Consider the following 19,737-nt stretch of genomic DNA (forward strand, 5'->3'; position numbering starts at 1 on the left):
GACAGACAGCGGGACAGTCACGGTATTGCTAAGTTGCGATAATCCGTTGATAACAATACGCGGCGCTGGCGCGTTTCGTTGTGCAGCCGTCTGCGCTTGAAACGTGAAAGTAGCGTCCCGCGCAGGGTGCGCTCATGTTGTCATACGCGGCTTTTTGTCTACGTATTTTTTTGCCTGCAGCCTTTGCGCGTCCCGCGCTATCTCCGTTCACTGACTGCCGTCGAGCAAACTCGGGTAAAACTCGGGTGAACGAGAAACTCGGCGCATCCTGCATAGCACCCCAGAACAGGAATAGGCTTCACAGGTGCAGTATTTAGCCATTACCTCCGTCATGGCTTTTTGCATAAAGAATATCTTGGGCAGTATAGAAGAACCACTGAAGAAAGCCTTCAATTTCACCTGTTAGATCTAGTGGAGAAATTCTGGCTTCGAACTGCAGCTTGTCTTCTCGTGCCAGTATTCATTTTTGGTTTACAGCTGCCGCTGTCTTAGAAAGGTTTGCTAGTGTATGGGTAGATAGTTTACACACGTACCCTACTGCAATAAGTTGTCCACCACCCTTGGAACACTGCAATGATACCACACTCTATCGGCTAGATTCATCATGGCACGCGCGACCGAATGTAAGGATGTTAGACGAGTGGCAACCATGTAAGGCATAGGTCTTCCAGAGGTCTACAGGTTCTCCCCCTAAGCAGTTCCCTGGGCGCTTCGGCACTACCGTTGAATGCTGCGAAAAGTGTACAAGCAGGCCAATCTGTCCCGAACCAAGCATTTACTGTGGCTTGTGCTGAGTTGCAGTGGATGCTTCACCACTTGGAAAGAGCGGCCACCAGCACTTGGTCTTCTCACTGAACCTTGCCTTGGGAATGCTGTTCATTTCTGTTGCGAGTGCACAGGTGTTTTGTAGTAAACACTTAATCAGGCGTTTGGTTTCATGGCTTTGCCATCACTTCATGGAATTACTGCTCACAGTGGTACTCATCATGTTGGTTCAGACGCAGCACGTAGGCCTACGATTCTGTGTGGGAACATTTCGCCTCGAAACCACCTATGTTCTCTGTGTTCCCTCTGGAAGTCGCCAAACGTAGTGGCTACCGCAGTGACCTTGTTTCTCGAGCAGAGACCTTCATCTTGCATCTCATTGCATCTTATTCTTAGTTTAGGCTTTTTGTAGCGAAGCTTTCTTCATGAACCCCCCCCCCTCCCTACCGCGCGTTCCTCTTGCTGACAGTGGGTGCCTGCTGCTGCTGTTTCTAGTGCGTTGTCGTCTCATCATCATCATCATTGCCCGGGTTACGCCCACTGTAGGGCAAAGGCCTCTCCCATACTTCTCCAACTACCCCGGTCATGTACTAACTGTGGTTATCTTGTCCCTGCAAACTTCTCAATCTCATCCGCCCACCTAGCTTTCTGCCATCCACTCCTACGCTTTCCTTCCCTTGGAATCCAGTTCGTAACCCTTAATGACCATCGGTTTATTTTCCTCCTTATATGTCCTGCCCATGCCCATTTCTTTTTCTTGATTTCTACTAATGTCATTAATTCGCGCTTGTTCCCTCACCCAATCTGCTCTTTTCTTATCCCTTAACGTTACACCCATCATTCTTCGTTTCATAGCTCGTTGCGTAGTCCTCAATTTACGTAGAACCCTTTTCGTAAGCCTCCAGGTTTCTGCCCGGTACGTGAGTACTGGTAAGACACAGCTGTTATACACTTTTCTCTTGAGGGATAATGGCAACCTGCTGACGTTGTCGTCTAATTGCTGCTAAAGCCCCTTAAACTTCGTAAAGTAGCGACACTCTCCTCCTCCGCCTTCACTCCTCCTCGTTACTCCTCTCTTTCATGCTTCCTCTTCGACATTACGGCGCCAACACCGCTCGAGCGAAAATGGCGCTGAAGCACGACTGCAAACGAACGAAGCCGGCACGAGGGCCCACGTGAGGCTGTTAGGCGAATAGCGACGCTGCGTTGGCCTCGGCCAGCGCGCACGAGTAGGAGGGGGCGTCCTTCAGGGTGTGTCGGTACTTTACGAATTTTAAGATGTTTTCATTGATGCGGTACGGCAGCACCATCTAGGAGCGATAGCTCATGTTACTTCGTCCGTGACAGTGGGATGTAGATGGTGGAGCCGGCGTGCGCGTGCGGGTCCTTGGCCGCTGGTGGAGAGGACGAGGAGGCCGCGATGCGTAGAGCCGCGATGAGACGGGATTGAGGACAATGTGTAGAGTATAATCTGCGTCGGCAAGGAAGAGGTGGGTTGCCCCGAAGTAATGGCGCAGGAAGCAGACTTACCTCATTCACCCTGAATGCCGTTCCTTGCATTTAGAAGCGGATCGCATTCACCGCTGTTGTGAATAAAGCATTCGGTTTCACTCTGCACTCACATTGGAATAACACAATCATGCGTTTGAGCGCATCTTATGAATTTTGAAAGGCTTCGCTGCAGAAAGATTCCAACAGGGCACGTCGGCTCAGCTGCATTTTTTACTGTTTATGCTATTGATATGTAGGGCGGTAAAGTATACAGAGAAAAAGCTTGTTGCAAAACCGTTAGGAGCTCGTTGCTAAAGTTTTTATGTCTGTGGAACGCGGCGAAAGCACATGTTTGACGGTGTTACACTTGGGTGCACTATCTTGCGCTCTCCACAATTTTCGTCCTAGAAAACTATTTCTAACCGTCTTTGTTTCAATAACGTTCATTTAACTTGATAAAAGGAACTCAAATATTTAAGGTTTAACACATTTCAAGTTAACTTGATTATACTTGAATTTATCGTGCTCGCTTGCTTTTCCTGGCCATATATAGAAGTGTGACTGAAAATCTGACTGTTGCGTTGTGTTTCTTGTATTTACTTCTCTATAGTGTTAGGCCTCAATGAACGAGCTGTACTTATGCTTCTACGACTACTCAGCACCAAATGAATTTCGAAAAGAAGGACAGGTAGAAATACAGCTTCTTTATTATCCCTAGAAAATGTTTGAGGGACTTGTAATAAGCCCCGATATATAAATGAGGAAATTAAAACACTCAAGGAGAAAATTCTGAAGATAAGACTAATACATAATAAGTCTTGCTTGCAAGATACTTGCAGATAAAGATTACAAGAAAATAGAGTAAAACCTTGTTGTGTAATAAGATCTCGATATAATGAAACCCCTCAGTGGCTGAAATGTATTGGCTAAAAATATAAAAGGAGGGAAGCATTAGGCTGAAAATAGGGTGATAGTTGTTGCGTACATTTGAATTTACTATACAAATTCAATACATAGCCATATATAGATGCACTATTATATACGTTCTCATTGATTTCTGAGGATACAGTTCGGTATGGGTGATTGAACTCAAACCTACACTCTGACATCTACAGACAGGCGTCATTTCTATGAAAAAGAATTGAAAAGAAAAACGAAAGCAAATTTGTTATTGCATCGCTCTTGCCGTGAACTTTCCGTAATATACATATTACCATAGTGCATTGACAGCGTTTATCATTATTGCCAACACAACACAAAATAACCGCACAGGCATAAACAACAGATTGCGTCATCCTGAGATATGTATGACAAAAAATAACACTAGAACAGTGCGGCTTGGCCAAACATATTCGCAAAGAATAAGCATGCATGTTCAATCTTGAAGAATCCACCCAATTTCCAGCGAAGCTGTATCTTTACAGTAGTTGCAGCAATAAATTTGGTTGCCTCTAATTTATTCGCTCACTTGAAAGCGTTGCCCGTACATGAGTGTACACTGCTGAATGCAAAAACACTCATGTGGCGTCCACGTTCCCCAATCTTTGTCATGCTTGAGATTGGTGCAATTGTTTTTATACCGAGGGGTCGTGCTAAATTTTGCATAGCCCGAAAAACCGAATCATATATGCTCTGGAAAGCTGGAGTGCACAATATATTGCGGAGACCATAAATAATCCAAATTATTTCGAATTTCTCGGACCATAATGAATGACTTGTCCAATATTATCACCAAATGTTAACCTTCTATACCTTAGGGTTCCATCAGGACACTAAAAAACATACCTTTACTGACCAGATATCGCTTCGAGCACTTGCTCTATTTTTTAAGGGGTTTCTTTGATCCCCATGAATTTGGGGTACACACAAATCTTCTGTACTGTTTCCCCATATTTGCTGAATTCACTCTCGGTGGCAAGCATAGTTATCCCAGGGCAGGGGACTAATTTTTCGTCACCTGTAAGGCATACTCTTGACGCGATGGAATACTTGCGTAATTAATTTACTGCGAAGGCTATAAAAACTTCACAAATCGTACATTTGTCTATACACTGTGCATCATGTTGTCCTTATTTTCGCCAAATATAAATCTCGTTCTTTGCTTTGTTAACCAAAAATTGAAAAAGAAAAGCTACAAATTACTCTGATTCACCAAAGTAAGGAAGTACAAAGATTCAGTAAATATTTAGAAGCTTCTGCTAAAGACAAGAACATGATTGTTTCGACATATATTAAACATGGCATTTCCACAATTTTCGCTGAATTTGAATTTACAGTTGTTTTAGTGCCCTGGCAAATAATGCGAAGAAATCAGTATAGTACATGAGAATGTTTAGCAAGTACATTCCTACAAAAGCTGTAATTAGCCTATACCTCAGATTTATCGTTCGGCGCTCCTACAATGCTTCCAACTTAGGCGATACATAACCCTTGTTTCTCGCATAGCTCACCACGGAGACTAGGGAAATAGTACATGCTGCGTAAGTTGTGCAAAAACTGAAACAAGACGAGTGAGTATCCAGTAACTATTTTAAAGGACACCATTAAGAGATATACTTCGAGTTTTTAACATGAGTCCCATGTGAAGTTTCTCCCAGTTTCTGTAAATGTGCATAATCTCCCCTTGTTTGTTCACCGGTGAAAGTAGCAAAAGTTATTATAGTTTCATACAATGCCTTCACACACGCCGAGAACAAGGCTTTAACGATATTAGTTAACCCCTAAACAACGCACACATACACTACAATTCTTGATTTCATATCACCTCAAACATTCCCCACATTTATGTAAATTGTAAACTTTGGGGGTGGCCTAGTATATTTAGAAAATGATGCAAACTGACATGGTATTTTTGAGCTCCTGTAGTAGCCTCAAGTTATGTGCTGTACAATTATAATTGAGTAGCTCCCCAAATTTTTTGATGGCAGCCATCATCAATACAATTTTACTGATTTCTGTGGACTTTATGCAACAATAAATCAGACGTGCATATAACATGCACTCTAAACTCGCTCCATGAGAAGCTTAAGAACATGAAATAGAATATATTGGATAGCACACAGAATGTATTTCCAGGTTGCACAAAGTAAAACCTAATGTGCCCGAAGATTGCTGATTCTGCAGACAGCAGTAAGCAATGCTTAAAGCTGACTGGTAAAACAGGGCCAGTAATAGAAGACGAAAGGAACTATTTGCCAATATTCATGATAGGAAGGAACAATATACATGTATAGTCCGAAGGATGGCGAATCTACTACGATCATGAGTAAGATGTCGCGTCCTCAATGAATAAATAAGAACTGTAGCGATGAACAACTAGTTTAAAGCATATCTTGCTGTACTCCTGAGCAACACGAGAACAAGCTAAAAGCGGGAGCCAACGTTTCGACAGGTGGACTCCTCTTTTTCATGGCAACGTATGCTTTCCTCGTGGTAGTATAAGTAGGTAGAATTCTTCTAAAGTGGAGAAGGAGTAAGGCGGTTGCGCAAGGCAACTTCCGAGAGTGTGTTAGCGGTGAGGGTGTAGAATTGAAAAGAAAGTGGTGCAATTCAACGTTAGTGAGGGAATTTGCCGTGGTGCCATGTGTCAGCCAATCATGTGTTTTTTCGTGGTATGAGCCTGGACGGACAGGGAGGGGGGGGAGTAGATTATCTGCTCAGCTGGAGGCGAGTGAACTATCGTGTCCTTGAAAAAAAGAATGAAAGAAGTGGCTGAAAATGGTGCTCGTGAAAAAAAATACTAATATGCATGTAACATATAAGGAAAATATAAAATATTCGTGATGCCATTGTTTTCCTCTTAGGGGCTCTTTCTTGCTAGGTGGAGAGCCACGATTCTTCAAATCATGAAATGGCTTTCATACGTATCAAACGGCTGAGCAATTTAATCATAATTACAATATCTATGAAGTTCCAAAAATACCTACGTGATTGGTTTTTTCAACAATGACGTGTTTTTGCAGGCTGACGAAGTTAATTTAAAATCGTTTCTTTAGAACAGGTTGCGTAATAAGATTTAAACATTGTTGCTAACACTAAAATGGTTCTTTTTCAGATGATCAACCGGCGAAAATCGGAGAAGGGATTACAGTAAACGCCTCTATCTTCTACGACAGTCGGTACCTTAAGAAATTTGAGGAAAGAGTCAAGGGTACGAACATAACGGAGTACTTAACCAAGTTAGCCCATCAGGTACGATTACGACACTTTCCTTTTACAGCGTAAGCTGTTATGGGCTCATACCAACAGCCGCTTCGGTCTGCGATGGTGTCATCATCATCATTATCATCGCATCGTGCCACTTACGATGTGAGATGCGCGCCGCGTAGCATCTATACGTTAGCCCTTTGCATTGCAGTTGCATACAATTACACATAGCAATAGTCATTACATAGCAGTCTAGCAGTGCCATTGGAAGAATTATATTGCAGTAAATGGTATATAATAGGGCTCATTGAAGTTAGGAGGACAAAAGAAGCATATACAGTACTAAAATACGGGCACGTCCTGTGCTACCGGGGCTTCGCGGAGAGACATGAACTAGGAGTCGGACTCCTGGTTAATAAGGACATAGCTGGTAACATACATGAATCCTATAGCATTAACGAGAGGGTGGCAGGTCTTCTTGTGAAACTTCTTAAGAGGTACAAATCGTAGGTCGCACAGCTCTACGCCCCTACATCCAGTCATGATGACCAGGAAGTCGAAAGCTTCTATGAAGACGTGAAATCGGCGATGGGTAAAGTCAAAACAAAATACACTATACTGATACGCGACTTGAATGCCAGGGTAGGCAGGAAGCAGGCTGGAGATATGTGAGTGGGGGTATATGGCATAGGCTCTAGGAATAACAGGGGAGAGTTATTAGTAGAGTTTGCCGAACAGAATAACAGGCGAATAGTGAGTACCTTCTTCCGGAAGCGGGATAGCCGAAAGTGGACGTGGAAGAGCCCGAATAGCGAGACTAGAAATGAAATAGACCATATACTCTGCGCTAACCCTGGCATCATACAAGATGTGGACATGCTCGGCAAGGTGCACTGCAGGGACCATAGGATGGTAAGAACTCGAATTAGCCTAGACCTATGGAGGGAACGGAAGAAACTGGTACATAAGAAGCCGATCAATGAGTTAGCGGTAAGAGGAAAAATAGAGGAATTCCGGATCAAGCTACAGAACAGGTATTCGGCTGTAACTCAGGAAGAGGACATTAGTATTGAAGATATGAACTACAATCTTATGGGTATCATTAAGGAGTGTGCAATAGAAGTCGATGGTAACTCCCTTAGACAGGATGCTAATAAGCTATCGTAGGAGACGAAAGATCTGATCAAGAAACGCAAATGTGTCAAAGCCTCTAACTCTACAGCTAGAATTGAACTGGCAGAACTGTCCAAGTTAATCACCAAGCGTAAGACAGCTGACACAAGAAAGTATAATATGGATTGAATTGAAGATGCTCTCAGGAACGGAGGAAGTTTAAAAGCAGTGAAGAAGAAACTAGGAATAAGTAAGAAGCAAATGTATGCGTTAAGAGGCAAACCCGGCAATATCGTTACTAATATGTATGAGATATAGTTCAAGTAGCTGAGGAGTTCTATAGAGATTTGTATGGTACCAGTGGCAGTCACAACGATAATGCAAGAGAGAATATTCTAGAAGAATTTGATGTCCCACAAGTAACGCCCGAAGAAGTAAAGAAAGCCGTGGGAGCTGTGTAAAGGGGAAGGCAGCTGGGGAGGATGAGGTAACAGCAGATTTGTTGAAGGATGGCGGGCAGATTGTTCTAGACAGTCCGGCCACCCTCTATACGCAATGGCTCATGACTTCGAGCGTTCCGGAATATTGGAAGAACGTTAACATAATCCTAATCCATAAGAAAGGTGACGCCAAAGACTTGAAAAGTTATGGACCGACCAGCTTACTGTCCATTGCCTACAAAGTATTTACTAAGGTAATCGGAAATAGAATCAGGAACACCTTAGATTTCTGTCAACCAAAGGACCAGGCAGGATTCCGTAAAGGCTACTCAATAATAAACCATATTCACACTATCAAACAGGTGATAGAGAAATGTGCGGAATATAACCAACCTATATATAAAGCTTTCATTGATTACGAGAAAGCGTTTGATTCAGTCGAAACCTCAGCAGTAATGGAGGCGTTACGGAATCAGGGTGTAGACGAGCCGTATGTAAAAATAATGCAAGATATCTATGGTGGCTCCACAACCGCCGTTGTCCTCCACGAAGAGAGCAACAAAATCCCAATAAAGAAAGGCGTCAGGCAAGGAGATACGTTCTCTCCAATGCTATTTACAGCGTGTTTACAGAAGGTATTCAGTGATCTGGATTGGGAAGAATTGGGGATAAAAGTTAATGGAGAATACCTTAGTAACTTGCCATTCGCTGATGATTTTACCTTGCATAGCAGAAGAGTGGGTTAAAATTAATCTGCAGAAAACTAAAGTAGTGCTTAACAGTCTCGAAAAAAAAAAACAGCAGTTTACGATAGATAGCGAGGCACTGGAAATTGTAAGGGAACATATCTACGTAGGACAGGCAGTGACCGCAGATCCGTGTCATAAGACTGAAATAATCAGAAGAATAATAATGGGGTGGGGGGCGTTTAGCTGGAATTCTCAGACCATGAACAGCATGTTGCCATTATCCCTCAAGAGAAAAGTGTATAAGAGCTGTATAACCAGTACTCACGTACGGGGCAGGAACCTGGAGGCTTACGAAAAGGATTCTACTTAAATTAAGGACAACGCAATGAGATATGGAAAGAAGAATGGTAGGTGTAACGTTAAGGGATAATTAAAGAACAGATTGGGGAGGGAACAAACGCGAGGTAATGGCATCTTAGTTGATACCAAGAAAAAGAAATGGGCATGGGCCGGACATGTAATGAGGAGGGAAGAGAACCGATCGTCATGAAGGGTTATGAACTGGACTCCAAGGGAAGGGAAGCGTAAACACGGGACGGGAGAAAGTTAGGTGGGCGGATGAGACTAAGAAGTTTGCAGGGACAACATGGCCACAATTAGTACATGACCGGCGTAGTTGGAGGGAGAAGTATGGGAGAGGCCTTTACCCTGCAGTGGGCGTAACCAGGCTGAATATGATGATGATGATTATTATTACACCAGGAGGAACCTCATGTAGTATTTGCATACGTAGTGGTACAAGCCCGACAGGAATCTTTTGAGGAAGAAAAAGGCGATTATGGCGATTTATAAATATTGATGTAATGAAAAACATGTATGGTATACTAGATTAATTGAGGTAGGGTTGGTGACGGTTTTCCACCATCACGATCCAGAGGCAATGTCATTAGATCATCATCATTAGTACCGTATCGTGCCGTTTCCCGGACGATGTGACGTGCGCGCCGCGTAGCGTAGAAACGCACAAATTTTCCGCGAAACCACTGCACCAGGTTTCCCGACGTATAGCAATGCCATGCTGGGCGGAGCTGGACCTGATTAACTCAAGCAGGCTAAGAAGCTATCTGTCACCACCCCATTTCGAAGGGGATGCCAACACATCATTATTACCACCATCATTAACAGCAACGTACCATCGCACAGGTCAAGGGACATTGTGTTATGTGTGCCACTTAGTCAGCATACCTGTGTTTACTCTTTGCTGAATGTTATAGCGCCTCCTCACAAGGTACGAACCGCTGCTGAAGAAGCGAATCGCCGAGCTGCGCGAGCTTCTGCAACTAGAGAACATCGGGCCCAGCAGGCCACTGTGCAGAGAGCAGGACAAGCCGCCGCTTTGCGTCGACGCTGGGCGGACAGTTCAGATCCTTCTCGTGAATACGTCGTGAAGAGACTTCACCGCGAATACACATCACCGCGAAGACCCTGTAGCGCATGGTGCCGAAATGGAGCTCCTACGGAGCTGCTCCTCCAGCCTACGCTGGGACTCTGCTGCGTGTAACGTGTAGCCCTCTGACTTTTTTTTCTTTCATTGCTGGCCGTTTTAAGAGACGCAGCCATTTGAGACTTGATGGCACAGCAGTGGAGTATGTGCCAGTGCCAGTGCCTATGTTAAGACGGCTGTCTACGATAATGTGTTTGGAAATAAATCGATATAGTGAGGCCATGCATTGACACTGTCGAAACGCGTTGTGTCTGGGGCATGTACGTCAGCCGGACTCCTTTTTCGCGTTTTCCTAAGCGCGCTGGGCGGCATCTAGCGGCACTGCCGCAAACCTCCTCACGGCCTTCTATATGCACGCCGCACCAGTTCGCGAAAGCGCTGAGAAACGCGTCATGCGGCAGCGGAACCCGTCTTTCACGCTTTTTTTCTCGACACGCTGCGCCATCCAGTGGCACTGCCCAGAAGTCAGCGCACGGCCTTAGAGACAACAAACGTGGTGTGCCGGTGCCTATGAACACTCAGAATTGTTCCCTCGCTTGCCAAACACCCAGGGGCGCATAAGTCATGCCCATAGTGTTTGAGAGGGACTTAAAGAGTGGCACATGATTAGTGCATTCATTGCACAGTTCACTAAAGCGTTGGCGGAAAGGGGTTCACTGCAAAGCAGCACTTACCCGCGCATTCGTGGCGCAACCTGTGAATGTGTTAAGTTGCTCGCCTTGAGAAACCCTTATGGCGTGTGTTCGATTCGGCTCAGCATCAGAGAAACTTAAGGGATCTTTTTCATCCCTGCAGAGAGGAAAATTTCCAGCCCTCCGAAACCGCCCCGCCAGTCACTCGTGACTGTGAGTGAACGTCAAAGACGTTCAGCGAAGAGCCCCGCAGACGTACTGGGAACTACACAGTGACCCAACTTGGCATCAAATAGCTTCATTAAAGACGAGCACAGACCGAGTGGCACATGTATTGAGCTCCAAGTGAGCGTGAAAGAGTTCCTTAGAACAACGGTACTTGCCCGCTCCCGTGTCTAGAGTGACCCATGTCGGTGTGAAGGAGATTTGCTGAAGAGCCGCACGTATGTGCACATTGCCACATATACAGTGACTCAAGTTCGTTCTACGATTGTTGCCCAACTCTGTTGCTTCAGGAAAGCAGTCAATACCCGACCCATTCGTCCGCAAACTTCCCAGCGACTCAAGTAGGTGGCAAATGGCTAGACACACAAGCACAGCGCCAGGAATGTGTGTGAATGGCGCTTAGTATGCTAATGCAATAATAAATGCTTTCCGCATGGTAGCCTTTGTATTAAAGGTGCTGGGTCATTGAGGTCGCTAATTTGAAACGGTGAACACCTTACGTCAAGTAAAATACTATAACAAATGCGGCAAACTGCAGAAATCACTGGAATCAGTACGGGCAATATAACTCCAACTATAAGGGGCTGGCTTCAAGCACCAACCAGCGCTGCCCATCATCAGTGTTTGGCAATCAAGAACAATTCCAGTGCCATTCGTTGATATTATGCCGAATATGCAGCCGTCCGACTAACCCGCAGCAAGTGCCGTTGTTCTCAGTGTTAATGAGCATTTCGTAAATGCACTGGTTTCTGGCTGGGAGGCCCTGCGATACGCTTGTATTTTTTTTTTTTGCAAAAAGGACGCAATATAGACTGATATTGACAATTACGGCTTATTTGTTGCGAAAGCTGTAACACATAAAAACGCACATAAGAAACAGACATATCAATAATAATAGCAAGCCCTTTTGAGGAGCTGCTTATCTACTAAAATTTTTCTTCTGTGAAAGTTATGTATAGGAATGTATTTGAGTACGTGATATTTCGGTCATCTTGTCAACACGAAAGAGAAGAGCTTACATACAAAAACAAATATGTATTGCACTGTTTATTGGTGTTTAGGTAAAGGTGCACCAAAACAGCAATATTGACTAGCACGGCTATTTTCTCCGTACTTCCTGAGAATATACAAAATATTTTTGCTATTGGATGCTCTAGAAGCTGCCACTTATTATGCAACATGCAAACCCTAAAACTTCGGTTTCATCACCCGCAAGATAACCGCTCAGCCTTGTATGGTGGATGGCCTAATGTCATCAAAAAGGCTTGTCTAGAAACATACTTCCTCAGCATTGCATTTACTATGGCAACCGCACGGCACTAGACAAGGGCATTTGGAGTTTTTAAATGGTATATAGTGAACTAATTAATTTGCGTGACAATGCTTTGAATGGCTCTCAAGAAATTAGTGGTCATTCGGGAACCTTCCCTTTCACTAGTGGAAGCGTAACTGTATGGTTAACTAATGTAATATGGAGCACCAGTAGAGCTTGATTTATTTCGAAGAAGTTCAATTGAAAGGCACTTAAAGTTGTTCTTGTGACACTTCTATAACAACTTTTTGCACTTCTGAAGAAGTATTCAGTCGAACACCACATGGAAAGTTTTCAATATGTTTAGGTGCAGCATCGACAGTCAGCCATAGAGAGCAACACTCTACGACAATAAGATGAATTGAAGACACGCGGACGCGTTTTTGTTGCTGGTTTAATATGTAAACGATGTTATAATATAACAATAGCGAAAATGATAAAATACAACTTTAGGCGCAGTTATTCTTTGTTCGAAATGTATTTTCTTGTTTTTCAGGCTGAACAACATTTTCATAACGAGTCAGTAATGATAAAAATCAGCGTGAGCAGTATAATGAAGGTAAGACTGTTTTAAAGCAACTGAATCGCGTATTTTAGTATAGTAGGCAATATATCGTCTTAACCTTTAGGACACCATAACCTCCTCTTTGTGCTTAGGAGGAATAATACTGCTGTTCAATTGTGAAATGCTTTTCAACATCCCTGACCGAGAATTGTGGCAACGAACGCGTGGTCAACTGTGTAATTGCATTCTGTAGAAAAACAAAGGTTCGAACACTATTTCATTGTCATGCTATAGTAATATAAGGAAAACAACAATAAAGATATCAGATTATCCATCTCCTTATTTAACAATAAGCTCGAGCATCCGCTCGTATTACGTAAAAAATTAATGACTTTATTAATTTACATGATTGAGTTATATCAATAAATGAGTGTCCCTTGCAGGTAGCGTAATTCTAGTTCACAGCGTGGATATTTAAAGAGGCGGACATTACTTGCACGACCGATCAAAGCACGTATTAAGCTAAATAAAGAAATGATAATTAGCTTCTCAAATAAATACTTTATGGCACATGGGATAAGGTATGGATTGTAGCCTGTATGCTGGCAAGGCATGTCTGCTTGAAAGGAATTACCAGAATGACACCAGTTTGGTGATATGCGCCATTGAATCTGATATAAAAATAGATTGTTGTTTCACCTATAAATTTAACAAAACATTGTTTAATGCATTGAAGGCCGAAAGTAACAGCAACGCCCATGTATATCGTCCTGCACTTTGATAAGTGATACCTCAAAACTGGTGCCATCCTGTAGATTCATCTCAAGTGTATGCTTTAGGCAAACTCACCTGCAACGATTCGGAAATTGCTGTATGTGCCACAAAGAAATCAATAAAGAAGATAATTATTACAGCTTTGGTAATTATATGAAGGCGCGTTTGGTTTTCTGACACCAGTAATCTCCGCCCTTTCGAATAGGTTATTGTGCAAAGATACCGTGCTCAAGCACAAGAATTACAGTATCTGCAGACTGCATGAAAATTCTAGAAAACTCAAAAATGTTTACCCTGTATATATCGTGAAAGGAACAACTACGACGGCACCTTTACCACGAGAACATACCAATTAACTAAATATGATCACGTCCAATCTCATAGATCTCATCAAATGATGTCACGTGTAATGTAATTCATGTCATACTTGTCATGCATATCACATCATGTCATGGTATTCATGACATGATGCACGTCATGTCCTGCATACCTTAATAAATATCCCCTTAAGGAATAACCACCACAATATCACAATAACGAGGACGTACGTAGCCCAAATCTCACGTTATGCATACATGCATGTCATGTGCTGAATAAACCAATATATCCGATTTAAAGAGCGATCATACCGGTATCATGGGTGATGAGCACATAACAAGTGACCCGCCGTGGTTGCTCAGTGGCTATGGTGTTAGGCTGCTGAGCACAAGGTCGCGGGATTGAATCCCGGCCACGGCGGCCGCATTTCGATGGGGGCGAAATGCGGAAACACCTGTGTACTTAGATTTAGGTGCACGTTAAAGAACCCCAGGTGGTCGAAATTTCCGGAGTCCCCCACTACGGCGTGCCTCATAATCAGAAAGTGGTTTTGGCACGTAAAACCCCATAATATAATTACTTTAATCTAACATAACAAGTGGACCAAGTTGATAGACAACTTAGGCCACTTGTTGGGCACAAGAGCACGGACAGACAGACAGACACAGACAGAGACAGACAGACAGACTCAAGGCACCGAAAGTGCGATAACAACGCTTTGGCTATAAGGCCTTTTAGCAGGACCTTCCAATTTTCTAAAGCCTTCAATTGCAATTTTATCTTCACTATTTTCAGAAGGAGGATTGGCTGGTATTTTATGACAATAAATCCATTAATGGGCCCGAAACATTAAAGAATATGACGAAATACGCACAATCATTAGGCGTGTCGAATAACACTATTTTATATCATGCTTCAGGGTGAGTACTGTAAAACTTTCAGACGTATTTTTCACTCAGCTAGTGAGAAATAAATAAAAATTAACACCAGTTAGCTTGTGCTTACTTCTACGCCCCAAAAAACCTCTCTGTCCCTTTGCTTCTAATATACTGCCCAAATAACGACAGTGTGTATGTTTTCAGCATTTGCACTTCAGTACAATCAAAATACTCAAAAAAGACGCTTCGTCGTACTGAAATTTTGCGTTAGCACTTGTCCTTTTTCAGAAAGAAATCAGAGCAAGCAAAACACTTGTACTCTCAATTAAATTGGCAAACAGATTAGAGTAAGTGAATAATAGCTGATTGTTTTAATATGTGAGCAGCTCAACTATGGTGCCAATACTATAAATTAGGAAGGAAAAAATACTTTAGGTTGTCAACGTACAAGATTTCAGGCATAGTAAAGTAGATTAGCTAGTCCTGTCGAATAATCCTGCAGTGCTAGCTCCCACTATGCTCATAAAATTAAGGGAAATGAATGGGATGCGCTAACAGAAATGTAATTTTGAACTTTGTAGTGGTTTTCATCCACTTTATCAGCTTGTGTTAAGTAGTGACACATATCACTCCAGCAATTTTGAGTAGCGCGGTTATACGGAGCGCGACCAAATTTGCAGCGGATGCGATAGTCATACCGTAGAAGTGGACTAACTAAATTGAAACAACATGCATCAACTGCATATAAGACAATTATAGAGTAATAATGATACCAAAATATTACCGACGTGCTTCTGGTGCTACAGAAACGTTAGCAGTAAACAAACAAATTTGCTGTTTCGCCCGACAAGCGAAGCATCAAGTGCGATAGCAAATCAATGAACAGCTGTATGAAGTGAATTTAGTAATTTTATATGCTGTATAAACTGCAGTAATCATTCGCATACGAAATAACGAGCATGGTGCCACTCGTGCGCTGAAAGCGTTAACAGATCTCAATGAATGGCTACGAACACTCGCTATTAAATGGCTGGTACGATGAAGATCAACGGCAGTGGTCGAGGGTTGCTTCGTGCTGCCTTTAGGTTAACGAATCTTCAAAGCTTCAGACTACGTCGCCTCAGACACAGTGCACACGGAACCCCAAGTCATGTTGGCTGCTGTAGACTTTGTACACGGCGCAGATTAGCTCCAACATTGAAAGCGCTCACATCCCTTCCTTTTAAGGCCCAAGATAGGCGAGCGGGAAGACAGCTCCCGTAAAGCAACCATCCTTCTGGGCTGACCCTACCACACTTTTTCACGCGTTCACAGCAAACAGCGTCGCAGGGTGAGGCGTGATTTTATCACACAAGGACTTTATACGAAACATCACGGCAAGGACGGAAATTCGAATGAAGTGTCTTGATAATTGCTGGAGCAATGATAATCGTTTACAAAGTACAACTGTTATGAGAGCGGTACATGCGAATAACCGAAACTGCAACCTCTGACGAAACAGAATTCATCATCTGACGATTCATGAAAAATACCACCATGCGTAGGCGCTTGCCCTCGAGGCATTAAGGCAGCTGGCACCAGTGTCAAGGCACTGACCAAAATAGAAACATGCGGGAGGTACCAAATATTATGAAGGCATAAATAAGATACCACCTTATTTTTATAATTTTTGAAATTAGTTGTTTGCGTAAAAAGTTTATGCCTGGTTCGAATATAGTCATTTCTATAATGTCCCAATCTGTCGGAGAACAAATGTGGGCCGGTCCCAAAAGCAGTGTAGGCTAACACAGTGTCTGAAAGAAATCAATATCTGCTACGGGAAAAGAACGCGAAATCTGGCACGTTGTGCCCGTGCCAGTCGTTGAAAGGAGCTTCGGTACCAAAAAAGCACGTATGCGATAATGTGTATCAGACGAATGAATACATATTTGCGCGCCTCCTTCCCTCATGCCAAAGCCGCTTTTAAACGTCTTGAGCAAGGAACCTGTTGCGTTGTAGGGCTACAAAGAACGAAGAGCCTAAGACTACATAAGTGCTAGTATATTTAAACGACAAAGCTATCATCATCTCATGAGAGAGCGGAAAATTGTCGTTGCTTGCCTTAAAAAATATTTTCTCATCATAGCCTCTCTTGTGAGAGGATTGTTTTTGAGCCCTTGCAGAGTGTATTTAAATTATGGCTGTGTTTATACTGCACATGACCAAAATGGCTGTCAATGTGTGCATAATCTATTACTAAGGAAGAGCGAGGTTCCCATAGTATCAATGACTACTACTACAGTTACCCTCAATGAGGGAATATTATTTGTCTGCTTACGTAACTAGTCGCTTTTTTTCACCGCAATTTTTCGCATACTTTGTGTCTTCAATCTCGCGTGGACCTGTTACAGATTACAATATCGAAAATAAACAGAGCAATAAGAATGTTCTCGTTCTGCACAGGTTGATGTGTACCAATTGCTACTTTCAGTTAAAGTTTACACCCTTGCTACTCACATTACACTGTTTTTATTTAAATTGGAATCACTATAGGCGCATACTTGAAGCGGGGGTGTCTTCGAAATCAATGAAAAAATAAAACGAAATAAAACTGCAAGAAGAAGACCAAAATGGAACGTCAGTGTCAGCAACAGTCACACGAAACGTGTCAGAGAAAGCAAAAAGTCACAATATAACAATGCATGTGGGCTAGTCACTATTGTAGTCACTATCGTGACTACGTTTGAAACAAAGTTGGCTGTAGTAAGGAGGCAAGCGACTCACTAATTGCGGCAACAGCCGTAATGGGTAAGTTGTCCCACTTGCATATTGTGTGAAGGAAAAAGGACTACAAGAATGGGATACGACACCTAATTTCTCTAATTTTCTTTAACAGTATTCCTTCTTTGAGAATAGTTTGTGGGAGGCTTCAAGTACTTCTGGCAATCAATGTCAGGGGTCTTACGGGCTCGTTTGTTCAGAAAGGAAAGTGAGAAAAAGCGGTGACGTGTTTCAAGTGTATACCGTGTAGACATTTTTGAGGGTGGTAACACCAACCTTACGGCAAAATGAATTAGTTGCAAAATGTGCGCGGCGTCTTTGAACCGCTATTAACGTTTGAGTTGTAACGTTAGTATAAGGACCCCACCTAATGAGAGCGTATTCTAGAATGGGCCATAGGTTGGTTTTATGCGACACTGTTTTTACTTCCTGGGGCGACTCCTGGAAGATGAATTTCATGGTTATTGTTACAATATGCTTATTCCAGGTGAGCTATAATAAGAAGGCTACAAATATATGTTAAAAATTCTCACAAAAGAAATGCTTCCATTATTTAGGTAGCACGTACATATTAAGGTACTGCGTTTCAGTCTGACGAGGATGTTGTTACATTTGGAGGGGTTTAATTTACTATTCCGGTTTTCACGCCATGATAGCATATAGGTGAGCTCATTTTGTAAGTTGGTGTCAATGTCAGCACGAATAATTTCTTCGCATAACACACAGTCATATAGTCACCTGCACGAAGCCTGACTGCTGACGAGACCCTTACAGCGACGTCGTTGATGTAACTCAGGGATAGCGAGGGCCCCAGTAGACGCCCATGAGGGCCACCTGATGTTACAGTGACAAATTCAGATTTCGAGCCGGTGATTACAGCAATATGGAAACAGTCATTGAGATAAATATGTAAGCAGCTAGTGATGCTTTACGTTGCACCCAGTTGCAAGAGCTGAAGAAGCAGTAAGGAGTGCTGTACTGCTTCGAAAACTTTTCTAAAGTTTGGTGTGATACAGCCAATTGGTTTAGGTCTATCATATGCTAATATGACATCACCCGAAAATTTTAGTAACTATGTGGGTAAGAAAGGCCTCTTCGGAAGGGACACGAACTTATATTCTGCAGAGTGATGACATACTCATGAATAAAAAATGTGTTCAGTGATTTTGACCATATCCTGCTTACAGACAGATGTCCTGCACTTAGAAAAATGACATTCACGGCCACGTTTACGCATGGCAACTATGCCGGCTATGTTTCATTGTAATCGTAACAGAGATGAAGATAAGGAGCCTTTAATCGTTACCACCAAATACCTGGAAAGAGCAGTTGCACATGCTTTTAAAACATTACACTGAACTAGGTCAGAACCAATTGCTTAGGGGGGTATAACCCTGAAAGCAGTATTAATACGCAGTGAAGCCATATGCAAATATCTGGTATATATAAAAGATGACCGTGACCATTAAAAGTGAGGAGGGCTAGAACACAAAATTAATCATTGGGACGAAAGAAAAACTCTCACACATTATCTGGCACACCAATACTAGGAATTTTTTTTCTATCTTCAGAACAAAAAAAAATATCGGGTTTTACGTCGGGCATCGGGCACGCCGTAGTGGAGGACTCCAGAAATTTCGGCCACCTGGGGTTCTTTAACGTGCACCTCAATCTAAGTACACGGGTGTTTTCGCCCCAATCGAAATGGGGCCACTGTGGCCGGGATTCGATCCCGCGAGCTTGTGCTCAGCAGCCTAATATCATAGCCGCTGAGCAACCACGGCGGGTCTATCTTGAGAACAGAATAGACATCAGCAGAATGCAAAACTGCTTTACATATGTTTCAGATACTCTATATATTCAGTGGATATTGGGCAGAAGAATCGCTATCCCTTGTCAGGTAAGAAAATTTACTAATACAAAGCCTTTTGTCTGCACACCACTACTTCATTCCACGAAGCTTGCACGTTGGTAGCAAGAAGACTTTACACCCACTCTACTAATATCTCTGTCCTGCGAGCATTGCTTTTTCGTCATGTTGCATCGCAAGCTCCAGTAGCAACGTTTAAACATGGCAACGCGACATCAGTTGCGTAGCGTGCATAATAAAAAACAGCAGGGAAATGATGAAGAAGGTTCAATCATTGACTACAAATTTCGGAAAGCTGGACATTTGCTGTACTTT

General features: G+C 42.8%; 1 long non-coding RNA gene across 2 annotated transcripts in view; it reads left to right on the forward strand.

Annotated features, from left to right (window-relative positions):
• Nucleotides 1-19,452, forward strand: part of LOC129380727 (uncharacterized) — a 96,299-nt gene extending 76,847 nt beyond the window's left edge. The window contains exons 1-4 of one of the 2 annotated variants that reach the window (XR_008608911.1): nucleotides 6,329-6,447; nucleotides 12,814-12,876; nucleotides 14,710-14,834; nucleotides 19,400-19,452. This is a non-coding gene — a long non-coding RNA (uncharacterized lncRNA). Of the gene's footprint in view, nucleotides 1-6,328; nucleotides 6,448-12,813; nucleotides 12,877-14,709; nucleotides 14,835-19,399 lie in introns of those variants that run through there. The other variant, XR_011890435.1, reaches the window with a different exon arrangement.
• Nucleotides 19,453-19,737: the final 285 nt, after the last annotated feature.

This window comes from Dermacentor andersoni, chromosome 10 (assembly GCF_023375885.2).
Source record: "Dermacentor andersoni chromosome 10, qqDerAnde1_hic_scaffold, whole genome shotgun sequence".
NCBI lineage: Eukaryota > Metazoa > Arthropoda > Arachnida > Ixodida > Ixodidae > Dermacentor > Dermacentor andersoni.